The sequence below is a fragment of the Bombus flavifrons genome, chromosome 3, assembly GCF_040668555.2.
Source record: "Bombus flavifrons isolate JBK064 chromosome 3, iyBomFlav1_principal, whole genome shotgun sequence".
NCBI classification, from domain to species: domain Eukaryota; kingdom Metazoa; phylum Arthropoda; class Insecta; order Hymenoptera; family Apidae; genus Bombus; species Bombus flavifrons.
This window is the reverse complement of record NC_138444.1, coordinates 17,608,754-17,624,984: the sequence shown is the minus strand read 5'-3', so window position 1 is coordinate 17,624,984 and position 16,231 is coordinate 17,608,754. Positions and strand designations below refer to the sequence as shown.

General features: G+C 39.4%; 1 protein-coding gene and 1 long non-coding RNA gene across 2 annotated transcripts in view; one reads left to right on the top strand and one right to left on the bottom strand.

Annotated features, from left to right (window-relative positions):
- Positions 1-16,231, bottom strand: part of LOC138178063 (uncharacterized) — a 272,249-nt gene that overhangs the window by 198,736 nt on the left and 57,282 nt on the right. The window lies entirely within an intron of this gene.
- LOC138178060 (zwei Ig domain protein zig-8) overlaps positions 1-16,231 on the top strand; it is a 118,019-nt gene that overhangs the window by 45,916 nt on the left and 55,872 nt on the right. The gene's annotated exons all lie outside the window — the stretch shown is intronic.

Genomic DNA, 16,231 nt, shown 5'->3' with positions numbered 1-16,231 from the left:
CTACCTGGGAAATATTTCGCGAAGAAAACGACGCGTCGAGTAAAAACATTGCGCAAGCATAAAGCCAATCGTTTACAGACTCGTGGTTCTTTCGCAATTTCTTTCGCGGCCTAATTCGGTACAGTTTCTTGTTGAGCGATTTCAGTTTGGAAAAAATTCGGGGCAAACAACCGCAGTTGTAAACCGTGGTGATCGAAGCGGCAGAGGCAAATAAAAGGATCGCTATATAGACGATAAGTTGTTCGTTCATTTAAAGCACTACTAATTTTTCTGCGGTCGTAAGTGGAACGTATGCAAGCCAGCTATACTATTTTGAGTCGTACTTTCGAGACTTTTTTCTAACCGTGCAACAAAAAGCGAGCCACGCAACGGGACTAAAAAAGCACGGCAACGTATGTTTTACGTCTTTCCAAGCATTTTGTTCTTTTACCGTTCTCAATTTACTTCCGACCGTAACAAGAAAAGGCAAACAGAAAACGAAGGCACAATTAAAACACGCCAAGTAAAATTTTGGATAATTTTCCTTTTACAAATCATATTGTTCCTGTACGTAGATTGCTCTTTTCCTCGAACATACGACAGCGTCGTATTCGAGCTATATAGATCGTAGTATCGCAAACTATAACGATTTATTTAAAATGAATGGATTGTACAGATGTCGATTAACCCCTTAACCTACGATTTACGTTCGAGAATTTTCGGCCTTAAAAAGTAAACAAGCTATTATACAGGGTGGTTGGTAACTGGTGGTACAAGCGGAAAGGGGATGGATTCTCCACTGGCACTGACTGTTAATTCGTCTTTCTCCCTTAGCATCCCTTTGTCCCTTCGTCTTAGCTTCACCGCGCACGTGTTCCGCAACCGCTCGTGGCGAGGATCATGTTGGCTTTTCGACGAAACTATTCTATTCTAAACTATCAGTTTTTCTCATGTATGATGCTTCCCACTAGCAACTTTCTATCGAGGGCGGCTAAGACCCTCCCCAGTCCAGCAACCCTCTTATTATTCGATCAGAAGCAACGTCTACTGCCCTCGCTTTTCTAACCAAAATTGTCATCAACAAATCCGATAATCCCGTGCGCTAGACACACCCATCGCTAACTTTCCTCCGCCACAGCATCGTCACTGAACTTCGCTTATTCTTCATCTTTAGAATAGTCAACATCTGTTTACCGGGTTTCTACCCTTATACATACGCATCAGCGTAATTATCTTCTTTACAAAGTTGTTGGAACAAACATTAATTTATACCTGTTAATTCAGTGTAAACTCCACCGAACCACCCCTATTATCGTAACAGAAATAAGGGGATCGATCAGTTCGTGGCGTCGATTATTTAATCGTAAGGGGAATTCACGAGTCCCGTTGACGTGCTTTCTCGCGATCGCGTCTCTCCGCGAACGGTCGAATAAACAATTATAAAATACTTTTCTTCTATCATCTTATAGCTTTAGCAAGTACAGTGAATTTTGCAAAATTCTATCTTCTTCATTACCAAACTAGTTACCGTTGTGCAAGGCTGTTTAATATTTATCGATACCGCCAACTCGTAACCCGCGACTCGTAACGTTTCACGAACGTTTCAACGTTTTTTTTTCTTTTTTTTATTTAGTCGTTTACATTCACAATTTGTCCGATTTGAACATGTTTCAACGCGTTTAACGAAAGAAAAGCTCGATCGAAGGAAAGCTGCACGAAGACGAGTCGTTGTAATAAAAAAAGGAATAGACAGTCGTAAAAGCAATTTCGGGATGTCGAGCGACACGTCGAAGACCGAACAGGAGCGGACATATAGCCAACTTTGATTTCTGGGTACGCGGCTAAAGTATCGAGCTACGATGAAAAACGAGTGGCAACGTCATGGCGCGTCGTTTTCCATGGCGTCGACGCCGTTCTGCGTCCGACGCGTACGTTCCTGATTCACGAGTTTATCAGTGACTTACCTGCGGGAAAATTCGCCGTCAGATTGTTTCGCGTTTCAGCCGCCAGACTGAGCGACAACGATGAAAATACGCTTCAACAAACTTCTTAACCCGCTTGCACCTCCGAGTGTTCGCACGCTCTCTGGGCGTTAGCTTCGTTTCGAAATTTTTGTTACAGACAGAAACGCTTCGGACAAATCCACGTGGAATTTTTATTATTTGCGAAAGTTTCTCGTAAAGGGTTTTCTCCAACTTTCTTCTCAAACAGTCGCTTTTCAGAGAAATTCCGCGCAAAGTGAACCGCCGATACGGAAAACTTCTACTTGCGAGTTAATTTTTCGCGGACAAAATGAAGATGAGAAGTGGGCAGAAGAAGCTCGAGGATTTTAAACGAAACGACGGCTTCAATGGAATATTTGCGTGGGATATTAAACTTCGATGTTCAAAAAATCTTCTTCGGTTAAAATGTCCTATCTAGCGTTGCGAAATCGAAGGAAACCGAAGTTCCGTCGTTTTCTTCTTCGTTTCCATTCTTTTCTTCGTTCGAATATTAAATGAAATATTCAGTCGCTATCTCGTAACAATAACCTTAGCAGCGTTATCGTAACAATATAATCTCGTAATGTTTAAAAGACAGAAAATACGCGGTAGGAAACGTTTTAACATCAAAGTATCTTATAAAACGAACAAAAGACAAATAGAATGTTTCAACTAAGGAGAACAACTTCGATCGTAACACGACAATTTCTCCCTATCTGATTCTATTTCGAAATAAAATTTATTTCAGGAGAGAAGAAATACCAATTGAGGAATCATCGAGATTTACGCGCTATTTAGTTCGATCTCTACCGAGAAACATCCATGTCGCGAATTCGTTCTTCAAACATCGTTACATCGAATTAAAATCGCTTTGCAAGCCATGCGTTGCGAAGAGCGTTTGCAAAGTTACCAGATCTCCTATTATGCGAACATTTTCAAGTAATGGAGAACAAATACGGGGAAAGCCAATGACGAAGAGGAGGCGTTTAAATACGCTTTTGTCGAGAAGCGGATCGCCTCTTTCCTTTTCCAGGGCGAATTATTTTACTCGTTTAATCCCATTTCGTAGCCTCGTTTCCCGCCTCGTCGTTAAAGCATGACGTAACTCGCGAACCAGACTTGCATCCTGACAAACATATTTACGATTTTATTCCTTTATAGCGTTAGAAATCGTACGGTCGATGTCCGTACAGGCTTGGAAGGAAGAAAACGAGAGACAAACGAACGAAGGACAATTTTGTTTCGTTTTAATTATCTGCCGAGTCGAACATTGTCATTCATCGCGTGAAAAAAAACGGCGCTAGCTGTGTCGGCGAAAACTAAGTACATATAATTAACTGTTATTTAACGCCCCGGAATCTCGTTACGAAGTATCGCAAATTAAAAAAGTTTTTCGCGATATTGTGCCTTGCGTATTGTTTTCGTTTAGTTGCGAAGTTAATAAATCCACGACAAATTGAAGCGAAAAATCAGGGGAAAATGTACCGCTTGCAGATGCTACAGGTGCGTCATCGAAAGTCATAAATTCACGTCAGCTTTGCTTAACTGGACAGGTGAAACCAACTATGTATCTATCCACGTCGTCGTAAGTGAAATTCATATTTTCAATCTTATGCCTTCAACAACATATTTCGATAGATATCCTCCGTAATCGTAATTTTTCCAACAATTTTTATAGGCTGGCCAATTATCCGAATTCTTGTTTGGGCGATTGAAATTCTTACGCATCACGCTGTCGTTTACAACGCTCGGATTCGATTAAGTTGAACTATTCAAGCAACGACGCGTCTCTCTTAGTTCGTCATTGTCTAAATCACCGTATAATGAAACATCTTGCGTCTAGTAATTGCTCATAGCGAATCATTGAACCAGATTCAATCTACAAATAATTACATACTGCAGCTGGTCCCCATTGTCGTGATGGAACAAAACAGACGCAAGACAATCCTGTCTCGTTACACAGAGTATTCAGACTTAGTAATAATCGCGTAATATTAGTAATAATTGAAATTATATCGATGTACGAGAGTGGCGGTAATATCCTCAAGAGACACATTCAGATTCAAGAGACACATTCAGATCGATTAAGATCTCAACTTACGATCGTGTGCTTATGAAATTACAGCGCCCCTTTAGGGTTGATCGCAAAGTTCCAGATATCAGGACGTTGGAATTGTACTTCGTATAGATAATTAATTAACACACTTGTTACTACGCGTACTTCGCTTTGGATTATTGCAATTTCATTCAACAGTGCTAAAATATTTGCTTGCAAATATCTTTGATAATGAGTAACGGATATCCACAATCGCAGGTTTATAGAAACAATGGGGTTTTGCTTGGAGCAGTCAATTTTCAAATTTTTCTAAAATGTAACGTTTGAGGACCAAACGGGAGAAACACTTGTTACTACGCGTATTTCGCTTTAGATTATTCCAATTTCATTCAACAGTGCTAAAATATTTGCTTGCAAATACCTTCGACGATGAGTAAGGGATATCCACAATCGCAGGTTTATAGAAACAATGTAGTGTTTGCTTGGAGCAGTCAATTTTCAAATTTTTCTAAAATGCAACGTTTGAGGACCAAATGGGAGAAACACTTGTTTCTACGCGTATTTCGCTTTGGATTATTGCAATTCCATTCAACAGTGCTAAAATATTTGCTTGCAAATACCTTTGATAATGAGTAACGGATATCCACAATCGCAGGTTTATAGAAACAATGGGGTTTTGCTTGGAGCAGTCAATTTTCAAATTTTTCTAAAATGCAATGTTTGAGGACCAAACGGGAGAAACACTTGTTTCTACGCGTATTTCGCTTTGGATTATTGCAATTCCATTCAACAGTGCTAGATTATTTGCTTGCAAATACCTTTGATAATGAGTAACGGATATCCACAATCGCAGGTTTATAGAAACAATGGGGTTTTGCTTGGAGCAGTCAATTTTCAAATTTTTCTAAAATGCAACGTTTGAGGACCAAATGGGAGAAACACTTGTTTCTACGCGTATTTCGCTTTGGATTATTGCAATTCCATTCAACAGTGCTAAAATATTTGCTTGCAAATACCTTTGATAATGAGTAACGGATATCCACAATCGCAGGTTTATAGAAACAATGGGGTTTTGCTTGGAGCAGTCAATTTTCAAATTTTTCTAAAATGCAATGTTTGAGGACCAAACGGGAGAAACACTTGTTTCTACGCGTATTTCGCTTTGGATTATTGCAATTCCATTCAACAGTGCTAGATTATTTGCTTGCAAATACCTTTGATAATGAGTAACGGATATCCACAATCGCAGGTTTATAGAAACAATGGGGTTTTGCTTGGAGCAGTCAATTTTCAAATTTTTCTAAAATGCAACGTTCGAGGACCAAATGGGAGAAACACTTGTTACTACGCGTATTTCGCTTTGGATTATTGCAATTTCATTCAACAGTGCTAAATTATTTGCTTGCAAATAACTTTGATAATGAGTAACGGATATCCACAATCGCAGGTTTATAGAAACAATGGGGTTTTGCTTGGAGCAGTCAATTTTCAAATTTTTCTAAAATGCAACGTTCGAGGACCAAACGGGAGAAAGATACTTTGGGAAATTTCTTTAACAAGATACAATAACATGCTACGATATTTAGCTGTGCCATTGTCGACGTTACATCGAGCAATAGTTGATGTATCGTTTCTTGCGACAATTACCGAGTCTTCGGTTCTTTGAAAAATCTTAATTCGTTTTAATTTCTATTCCGTTATTCGTCGTTCTTGTTTAAATAACTGTTCGAAGATGCACGTTCGTCGAATTTTATACTTTCACGCCTTTCCATAATAATAATACTTGCACCGATTAATGTACCTTCGTTTGTCTACGCTTTCGAGGAAGCTTTTAGTCTTCAGGTTCGTCAGATCGATGGAGTATCTTCACGGATCAGGAAAGTTCATCGGTAGATATTTTACGGTAGAATAACGGGCCGGGCCGCGCAATTAAGTGCGCCACGCCGGAGAATCTACGATTCCGCTTTAATATAATAAACGACGCGTGGGGATAGGAAGTCGAAGAGTAAGGAAGCGAGCACGTTTAATTACCAGCTCCCCGGGAGTTGATCAATGTACGCGGCTAAGCTCAGAAACCGAGTCGAACATGGCGGTGATTCGTCTAGCGGGAAAGTTACAGCCAACTTTCTTGCCGCCCAACTATTCGAACCTACGGCCACCGGAACTTTCGTTTCGCAGCCGCCTTTTACGACATAACTCCATCGACCGACCACTCCGCCACGGTCCATGCTAAATAAACGCGGTTACTATCCTTACCATTGCTGCTGGCTGCTTAATTTTCTATCTCTCCCCTAGTTAGCTCTTCCTTTTTCTCTTCTTTCCTTTTTAAGCTGTAGAACAGAGTACGTAAGGCGAAACAAACAGGTCATCTAAATATCTAAAAATAATCCGGGAAACGGAAATTTTTCACCGTTGCGTGTAATGCTCTTGAAATAGCGCAACTGTCTTGACAAATTTTTTCATACGAGAGAAAAAAATAAAGCAAATGCGCTTACAGTCGGGGACAAAAATAACACATGTAGGTTTTATTTAAATATTATATACTCTTCTGGTTTCTGTGGTGTATGTTGCACTTGGATCCCCTTATCCTTTTCCCCCTCCCTTCTGTTTCTCTCTTTCTTCTATAATTTGATCTGCTGTCATCCTTTCTTGCTCCTCTCTTGCTTCTATCTGCGTCCCTCCTTTTCTCACCTCTTCTAGTCCCTTCTTTCTCTTTCTTGCTCTTTTCCCTTCCTGACCATTCCCCTATTCTCTCTCTCTTTCCTTTATGCACTCCTTTGGTAATTCCTTTTTTGATTCTAGGGCTTTCTCTTCGTACCTCGCTGCTCTTTTTGGTGCTTTTTCTTTCATTTCTATTAATTTGCATTCCTCTATCAGTATATAGTTTGGTGTTGTCATATCTAAGGGCAAACGACAAGGAGGAGGCACAACAAGGAGGCTAAGCACCAAAGTGGCAGTAGTTTTTAGTCGTTAATTGATAATTTATAGTTTCTAATGCTTAGTTTTTAGAAGTGGAATAAGCAAGGTAGTGCAATAGAATAGAGTGGAAAAGAGGGGAGGTAGACGTGTAAGAAGGGAATTGGATGTAAGAGATGTAAAACCGAAAGTTCGTCCAAAGCCGAAAGGCACGGACTAAACAATAATAAACAAATAATAGATACTCTTTTGGTTCAGATTATGTAGCAAATAATTGAGAGAAGTATGTACAGTTTTGTGTAAACGAGCCATATTTAACGAAACTTCGTCGACACTTGTTTCCTCTGTTTGTTGCTTATCTTCGTCTCCGACTGTATCCGTATGTATGTGGGATGGTGTGGCGTCAGGGAAGGACGTGGCGTGAGGAGTGATTGTTTATAAACGTTGTCAAGATACGTTAATGTTGTCAAGGAGTGTTGTGAGCGTTACCAAGGTTTGTTAAGGGAAGAATGAGCGTGGAAAATGCTGTCAGAGTTGAATTTATCGTGGTCGAGAGAAGTTCGTCGTGTTGTTGTGACGTAGAATTAGTGAGAAACGAATACGCGAAACGCGATATTGTATTGGATTTTGTGAGAGTACAACGATATTGTGTTTATCATACTGTTTTTTCTGTTAACTTATAATATAACATTCCTACATGTATGTTCCGTTTCTCGCGACTCACCCTATATACGATCAAGTGGAAAGCTAATTGCCCTATCGTTAGCGTATTTCACTGAGATTCATAAGGTTGGAAAGAACAATATTACAGCAGCTTTTCAAACAAATGATGAGAAAAGTTGAAGAAAATGGCTGGAATTTATTCGGGGCAACTTTGCGGATAAATAATTGAAAAGCGTTGAACGCGTCCGAGTGTCTGCTGGAATTTCCAACGGTGAATTAGTAATTTCGCGTTCATCTTCGAATCATTTGCCTTCTTGTTCACTCGCGTTTCATCATTAAAGGGAATCGAAGCGAGAATAAGAGTTTCACGGTACTTGAAATGGCAAGGGATTTAATTGTACTACATAAGCCTGCCTTTAATTTGCAAAAGTTATTAATCTCGCGGAAATTGACGAGCAGTAACTGCTGCGAAGATCGTTTTCGAGAAATTCGATTTATAACCCAAGTTTCGGACTGTGTTTTAATCGCAGCAGGATCTTAAAGCCATAATCGATAACAAGTATAGCAAGTGTATCCTATAGTAATAATGTTAGAATTTAATCTTGAAATTAAGATTAATAAACTGTGGAAGACACAATGTTTGTATTGAAACAATACTATATGATTTTTATTAAACAAAGTTATAGTAAAATACAAGTAAACGTTATGAATGTTGACAGTTGGCTAGTTATTCTCAGACTGACTAAGTGATCCATGGCCCTTGAAAAGATTTTGAATCCCCACTCTCTATGCAGTAATGAGTGTGACCTATGTGGATGCCTTTGTGGCGGCACGTGTCACGGAACCTTCCAGCAGCTTCGCGATGCAAAGCGCTATGCCGTCAAAGCGCGACACCGAATGTTCCGTCCATATCCTTATACTTCTTCCGCCGAATTCTCGGAAGAGCATGCACGCGCTAGCAGCCGCGGTACATCTAACGAACGCACGCTAGTGGGGATAGCGCTGGGCAACGAAGGGAAGAATCCGATCGATCGATCACCTCATCTGTACGCGATTAATATCGTTGTATTCCAACAAATAATCGTGTCGTGCGTGTAGATATTTAAAGGCGATACGATCTCTTCAAGTATCGTTGAAGCAAATCGTACGATTTATCGTATCGATGGTGGTCCAGAGCTACTCAGGGATGCTTGCGAAAGAAAAAATATCCCTACAAAGAAGGTTTCATTTTCAGGGCTCTGTGATTATCCTTTCCAGTTTGAGCACCACCATTGGTACCTGACTACCATCAACAACCTCTGTTTTCAGGCAAAAGGGACGAATGCGAGGGAGGGTGAAAATGCCCAAAACGTCTTAAAAGATGCCATCCAGTTAGTTATAAGTATATTCCTCGAGCACTTCTGAAATTGGTGCAGCAGAAAACGCTCGTAGATCGAGTCTATAGAACCAAATCCTAGAAAGGGGAGAGAAACTACGTAGCAAATCCTAGAAAGGGTATCCTGTGTACCAAGGTCGATTTTCCCCAGTTGAACGGAAGAAAATCGTCCCCCCAGTATTATATCTTCCTTACTATATCGTATCGATGATTTTTAAATATCGTTGCGAAGAATCTTATTCTTCTATCATCGGCGATCGAAGGAATTGAAAGATTAAATCTCGTCTTTTCTTTTTGTTCCGATCTCCTAGCGAATAAATCAGGTTGTTTTGCCCAATTTGAAACGACGTTTATGAGAATATTTGCTGGAGAAAAATCATAGCCCAGGTCATTTCGCTCTAAAGAAAGGTCTAAGAGAAGATTATGTTTAGTAATAATCTCGTTTCGGCAGGGATTGGTCCCTTGTTGTTGGACTTCTTTACAACTGGGTGGCAAATAAACTGTGCAGAACGGCGAAAGCTCGCGTGAGATGTGCCGTAAGATCTGTAAGCTACGTCGTGAAAAGTTAGAGATAAGTGGATAGACAGATACGAGGAGACAGAGAAAAAGGAACGACGTTAGGATGGCACCGAGACGAATTGTAAAGACATTTTATGTGGTTCCGCCTTTGCGACCGGCACGCCGAAAGGCAAAGGCTACACGTCCTATACCCTCTGTCACGACTCAACTGGTATTTCCTTCAATCTGGAGCGCAGGATTTTCCTGAAAATTTGTACGTCGTTGCATAGGTCGTATCGGAAACTTTCGTTACGCGAAAAAGTATCTCGACTCAAACTTTTATCGCTACGCGTCAAAGACTTCTTCGTTCCATTAATTCTGTCGATACCGTTAATTCTACTTTTAAAGCACCTCTGCTATTGGCTCTGTTAAAAGGCTTACAGAAGCTTCAAATTTTCGTAATTCACGGCAGACTAGGTTCCGTATCGTTAGCGAGTATTTAAGGAATGCTGAAATAATTAATTAACCCTACACTTTTCTATATTCGTCGATCACAACAATTAGCGTTCCATTATTTATTACAGACCGCTGTTAATGCGAATTTAACGTTACGAAATACAATGTAGAAAGCGCGTATATGTAAATTTTATTAATATACACGTTTATCAGTTTATATTGTGTGCGTGAAACGTTTCGTAGCGAAATAAATTCCCCAGAATATTACAATGCTGCTTCAATCCCACTTCTCGTGTTTATTACGGGTTGAAGTGCACTTGAAAATATTAAAAAGTTACGCTCGTAAAAGGGAATTATATTTACAGCGTGAAGAATAATTACGCTTAAAAAATCAAGTCACGTTAAACTAGCGATTGTATCTTCTTCGTAACGATATTATCGTGGTATAACGTCTATCAGGTCGTCCAAAAAGTTCCTTTCGTTTTAGACGGAAATGGATGAACAACATTTTAGTTTTATATTTGTCGGAGATGTAGGGACAACGGACCTTTCTTTTGGAATTTTTGGAGGATTCCCAAAACTTTGGTCTAAACTATTCATTATAGCTGTACTTAAACAATAGAACTAAGAAGTAGTAGTTGCGATACGATTTGATTACGTTTGCCCGAGATTCGTGACAGTGAGCTTGGGCTCTAGGTGACACGACTGGTCGCCGAACGTAGCCACGGTCAAAGGATGAACGTTTTACTTAACAGTAGAAGTACCAATATCGAGGGACACACGCTGTATTAACAAACAAGCCCCGAGGCAGGAGCTGTGACGGCTTCACGCGGGTCTGCCTAGTAACGGTGCCTGGAATTTTCTTGATAACCCCGATCAATACGCAACTGACAAGTGTGATCGTATCAGTCTTTTATTCTTATGATCACCTTGGAGAGTTTACACACAACGTCTTGTCAGAGAGTCTGAAAGATACCGTGTGTCACAGCTAACGTCACTTTGAGTTACAAAACATATTCAATTGTACAAAGAGTTATCCGTGGATTCGTTTGAACCTAAGAACATTGTCTTTTCTTAAGAGTGTCTAATAAACACGTTAAATCGTTAAACCCTGTTAAATCAACACTTGTACACATAATTGTAAATATAAACCTCATTGAACAACTACGATGGCTTGTCATAATGAAGGTACGCAACGCGCCCCTAAAACTAGCGCCAACCCGATAAACCCGACATATTATTTTATCTAATTACGTACGATCCATTTTGTTCTATCAAGATCAAAATCACAACGTTCGATAGATCAGCTTTCGTTTTTGTTAGAATTTAATCTTAAAGTTAAGATAAATAATCTGTGGAAGACACAATGTTTGTGTTGAAATAATATTAGGTGATATTTATTAAACAGAATTACAGAACCAAATGTATTTAAAATATAAGTGAGTGATATGGTATAATTAACAAAGTGTACAGGTAAAGAATTTATGAATTGTTGACAGTTGGCCAGTTACTCTCAGACTGACTGTACGTAGTGAACCATGGTCCCTTAAAAGATTTTGAATCCCACTTTCTATACAGTAGTGAGCATGACCTGTGTAAGTGTCCTGTTCAAATGTCTGTGTAGGTGTCTGAGACTATTTGTGTCTATGTGTGTAATATCGTTGTAGTCCAAGAATTTTTGCACAAAGATGCGTCGTTGTAAAAAACGTGTCTGTAAAAGAAAGACACTTTTCGGACAACCTAATATAATGAGTCATATACTGGGTGGAACTAATGATAGGAGAAACTAATGGTATGAGAAAACAAGTATACTTGAAAGCTAGAGCGTGCTTTAATAGTTGTCGGTAGCAGATAGTATCGGGATAAACGGCGGAGAAGTTAATTGCCGTATAGAACGAGGGTTTAATACGAGAAACTTCCGAGCGGAAAAGTTCTCTCTGAATGAACAATTCAGCAACCATTTTTCTCCCGACGTGGAATTCCATCGCAGACGCTGCCTTGATGCTGGTTTCGTAGAAAAAACGAGGAAAAAGAAATGTACGACACGGTAAGAACAAGCGATCAAACGCGAAACGAAATGTACCGAGTGTTTCCCGCGATCGAGCCATGCCATAGACGTTCGAACGTCGAGAAAAAGTTTCGCCAAGCAAAATTGAATAGTTTCGAGTGGTGCGTCACAAGTCGCGCACGCTTTTTCCCAAAGTGCAGAAGTCTGAATAACTTTTCAGTGTTGTTCTCAGCTTTCACGCGCAATTATCATAGGAAGAAAAATACGCGTCGGTTAGTCCAGTAATTTAAAAAATGCAAGTAATCTTGGATTCTTCGAAACGCATCCAATGCCGAGATACGAGATACGATGCATCGTACGAGACAATTTCGTTTAATCCACTGCAATTTTCATCTATTCTTGTAATCTTTTCATCTATCTATTTGTAATCTTGGCTCAGCCATATTAAGGGGGGGCTAAGGTTAATTCGTACAAAATAAGGCATATTTTTGTGAATTATTTGCGACGACACAGTTAAAATCTCTTTATTAAAACCAATAGTACATTAAAGTATGACATTCGAAGAATATCGTATAAAATTTTCACGGGGAAATATTAAAAAATACGGCAATGGCAGCAATTATTCGGACGTGTCTCGGAAAAAAGGTAGAATTGCGGTGCCCCTGATAACTTGGTGCTGGATCATCAGAAATCAAAAAATCAAAGTTCATTCGTTAGGTAACAGTTTTCCCCAGGTAACGCTGGGAGGGTTTTTCGAAATTTCAATTTTTCATTTTTTGGAACACTTTGAAGGGAAAATTAGCCGACTTTGCGAAAATTTGCGGCTAATTTCCCCTTCAAAGTGTTCGAAAAAAGTGAAAAATTGAAATTTCGAAAAACCCTCCCAGCGTTGCCTGGGGAAAACTGTTACCTAACGAATGAACTTTGATTTTTTGATTTCAGATTATCCAGCACCAAGTTATGAGCAATTCTACTTTTTTCCGAGACACGTCCGAATAATTGCTGCCATTGCCGTATTTTTTAATATTTCTCCGTGAAAATTTTATACGATATTCTTCGAATGTCATACTTTAATGTACTATTGGTTTTAATAAAGAGATTTTAACTGTGTCGTCGCAAATAATTCACAAAAACATGCCTTATTTTGTACGAATTAACCATAGCCCCCCCTTAACAGCAGCCTGATTTATCGATTTTATCAACAATTCATCAACTCTTCCGCGTGAGTTGAAAGGAGATCGACTTGAAACATACGTCGTTAAATAATTGGAAGTGTGACGATATTGTTAAAGAGGATAAACGTGCCTCGTCTGGTTTTTCGGTGGTGGAACGAGTTGCTGTCGAAATCTCGTTGAAATTAATCGTCGCGTGGAACGACGCAGGACAATCGTGGTCAGATACGACGAGCGGAAACGTTTGCCACGATGAATAATTCTGAAATCGTGGCCATCTGAATACGAGCATCATCGCCCTTATTCAACAGTTAATCACTTTGCTTTCGCGAGCGTTACGTGTTAACGCGACCAGGATGGAATTTCAACGAATGAGAATGAAAGCTGATTAAGCCTGGTCCGCTTAGCGAAAGTAAATTGTATCGTTTAACGAGTTTCGTTCCACGGGCTTTCCGCTAATCGGTCGAGATTTCTCCACGCCATCGTTTTACTTTACATTCGCGATCTCAAGATTTTACACGTGTTTCTCGATGAACATGCACCAATCTACGTTACTCTTATCATCCGGCGCTTTATCGCAATAATTTGTGCCGCGGTTGCTCAAACTTTGTAGTCGATGGTTAAGGGGGTGTCCTGAATTAAAATGTTCTAAAACAGCGTTTTCTTGCGATTTTTTTTTTTAGAAGGGAAAGACTGAAAAAAAGGCAGAAAATAGCGTGACATTAAAAATTTTGGCGGGTTTAAAGAAAAATGTGTTTTATGAAAAGAAAAAATAAACTTTAAGGTGCTATAACAATTACTTAAATAAACTTTTTGACGAACTTTTTTGGTTCATCGAGAAGAAAAATATACAATAATTTAATCCTTTTTTGGCTTTTTATTTCGGTCAAGAATTACGAGATGAATCTTTCACGCCGATTGAAAACTGCAGCCCATGAAATAGCCTTAGAAATCTGTTATAATTTCGTTTTTTACTTTAAAAAGAATTTGTTTGTATTCGTTAAATATATATAAAACCATAGCTCAAAATTTAATAACTTCATTTCTTTCTTTCTCTTCTAAAAAAAAAAATCCTTGTTGAGAATTGTGAATCTTTGGAGCCGAGATAATGTTATAGGAACACTAAATCTACACTAACGATTCATATTAAAATAGTAATATATTTATTTCATGCACGATTCCTTATATATTCATCGATACGTACTTGCACGCGTCTCAGCACTGTCTTCCATACCCGACTCTTAACCGACTCTTAACCGACTGACTAGTTTACAATCATCTGTTTTTCGGGACGCCGTGCACACACATACCTCCACACACCGATACTCACATACAAGCATTTCTACTACGCATTCAACCCAGTCCAGCACAGAAAATTATACATATCTCAATAATGACAAAAAGACGCTGTTTTAGAAAGTTCTAATTCAGGACACCCCCTTAACACGTTTATTACCACGCAAATTCTACGTGTACACGTGCGTTGTTCTAGGAGCGTCAGTTAATAGATCGAAATATACGACACTGTTTGTTTATCGCAAAATATTATGTCGTATTTGCGCACTTTTGTCAGTCAATGTGGCGTAAATCATTCGCATTGTTGAAAATTTCAGCCCATGAAATTTATTTCGTTTTGATCGTTCTGCGAAATTTAATAACGTAGTTCACCGACGAGTACCGTGCCACTCAACTTGTTAATATCGAGAGAATATTGTACAATGAATTCGTTATATTATTCCAATTGAGCGTATAAACGATGAAACTTTAAAAATATGTAAAATATCGAAAATATTCGCGTCGATGTTTAACATCGTCTGTACAACGTACGTACGCAGCATAAATTCTGATATTGAAAACTGAACTCTCGACTGGCTATTTTCCATCGTAACGGTCAAGACACGTTTCATCGCCCCTTTCGTTCGTCGACTGCTCTTTCGACGATAACAACGAACGGCGAGCAGCGATTCATCGGTTAAGCAGATCCACGGCGTATAACGATGAAACGCGCCAACCACGTTGCGCTAACGAGAAATAGATTTTGCGAAGAACACAGAAAACGTCGTCTGGTTAACGATCGTCATCGAAATAACGGCGGATTAAAGGGAAAGCGAAATTATTCGCAGATCGTTCGATAACCGCGATTGAATGACGTTGAACCCCCTGTCACTCCGTTTCAGGGGGCACTGGAAGAGATATTTCGAAAAGAAGGATGCCACGATGGCTAAATTTTAATTGCAGATCTCTCGATGTCGACCAACCTCCTCGACGAGTGATTCCAATTAATTCGGTATTGACCGGCCGTGAAACGAAGAAAGAAAATCACGTTGCGCTTTGATCCGTTTCTCCGTCGATTAGATCGTCGGTAGGAACGCGACCGACGTTCGCAATTAACCGAGCGGACGTAATTAAATTCACGATGATGAAGGAAAGGAACGACAGATTTTCGTTGATACGGTTAAAAGCCGCGTTAAATTCCGTTAAATAGATCGAAAGGTACATATCGGATCAAGTTTGTAAAATTAATCGCTGTTTGTTCAAATACACAGCTATGGAGAACAAAGGTAGTTCGCGGTTAACACGGTAGAATAATTGAGAAAGCGTTGAATACTCTCGTTTGGGTTTGTCTTTCGTTCGTAACTGAGCTTAATGAAATCGAAAAATTAAGTTCCCGTGATATTTGGAGAAGCTGATATTAAATTTATTGCATCAGTTTTATTAATATCGAGAAACGATGATTATAATTAATTATAAAACGACAATTAGCGGTTAAGAGAGGAACGAAAGAGAGTTTCGACACGGAAAGGAAATGAAATTCAACGATGCGATGTTAAAAGGTGTAATTTCTCTGTTTCGAGGAATTTTTGCCCAAAACGATTCTTACTTCGAGATAACTTTCATTCCTCGCTCGTCGAAAATCGGTCTGGAAGAAAGCTTTTCTCAAATCTACTAAGTGTAAAATAATTTACCGGCTTGACCCAAATTTCCCTCTTTTCTCTATGGCGGAAAGTAGGCCGCGGACAGAAAGGAAAATTATACGACATCGTGTACTTCAAGTTTTTTTGTTGCTACTCCCCGGATCTGTATAATAAAGCGAAGAAAAAGAACATGGCATTTCAAAAGTTCCTT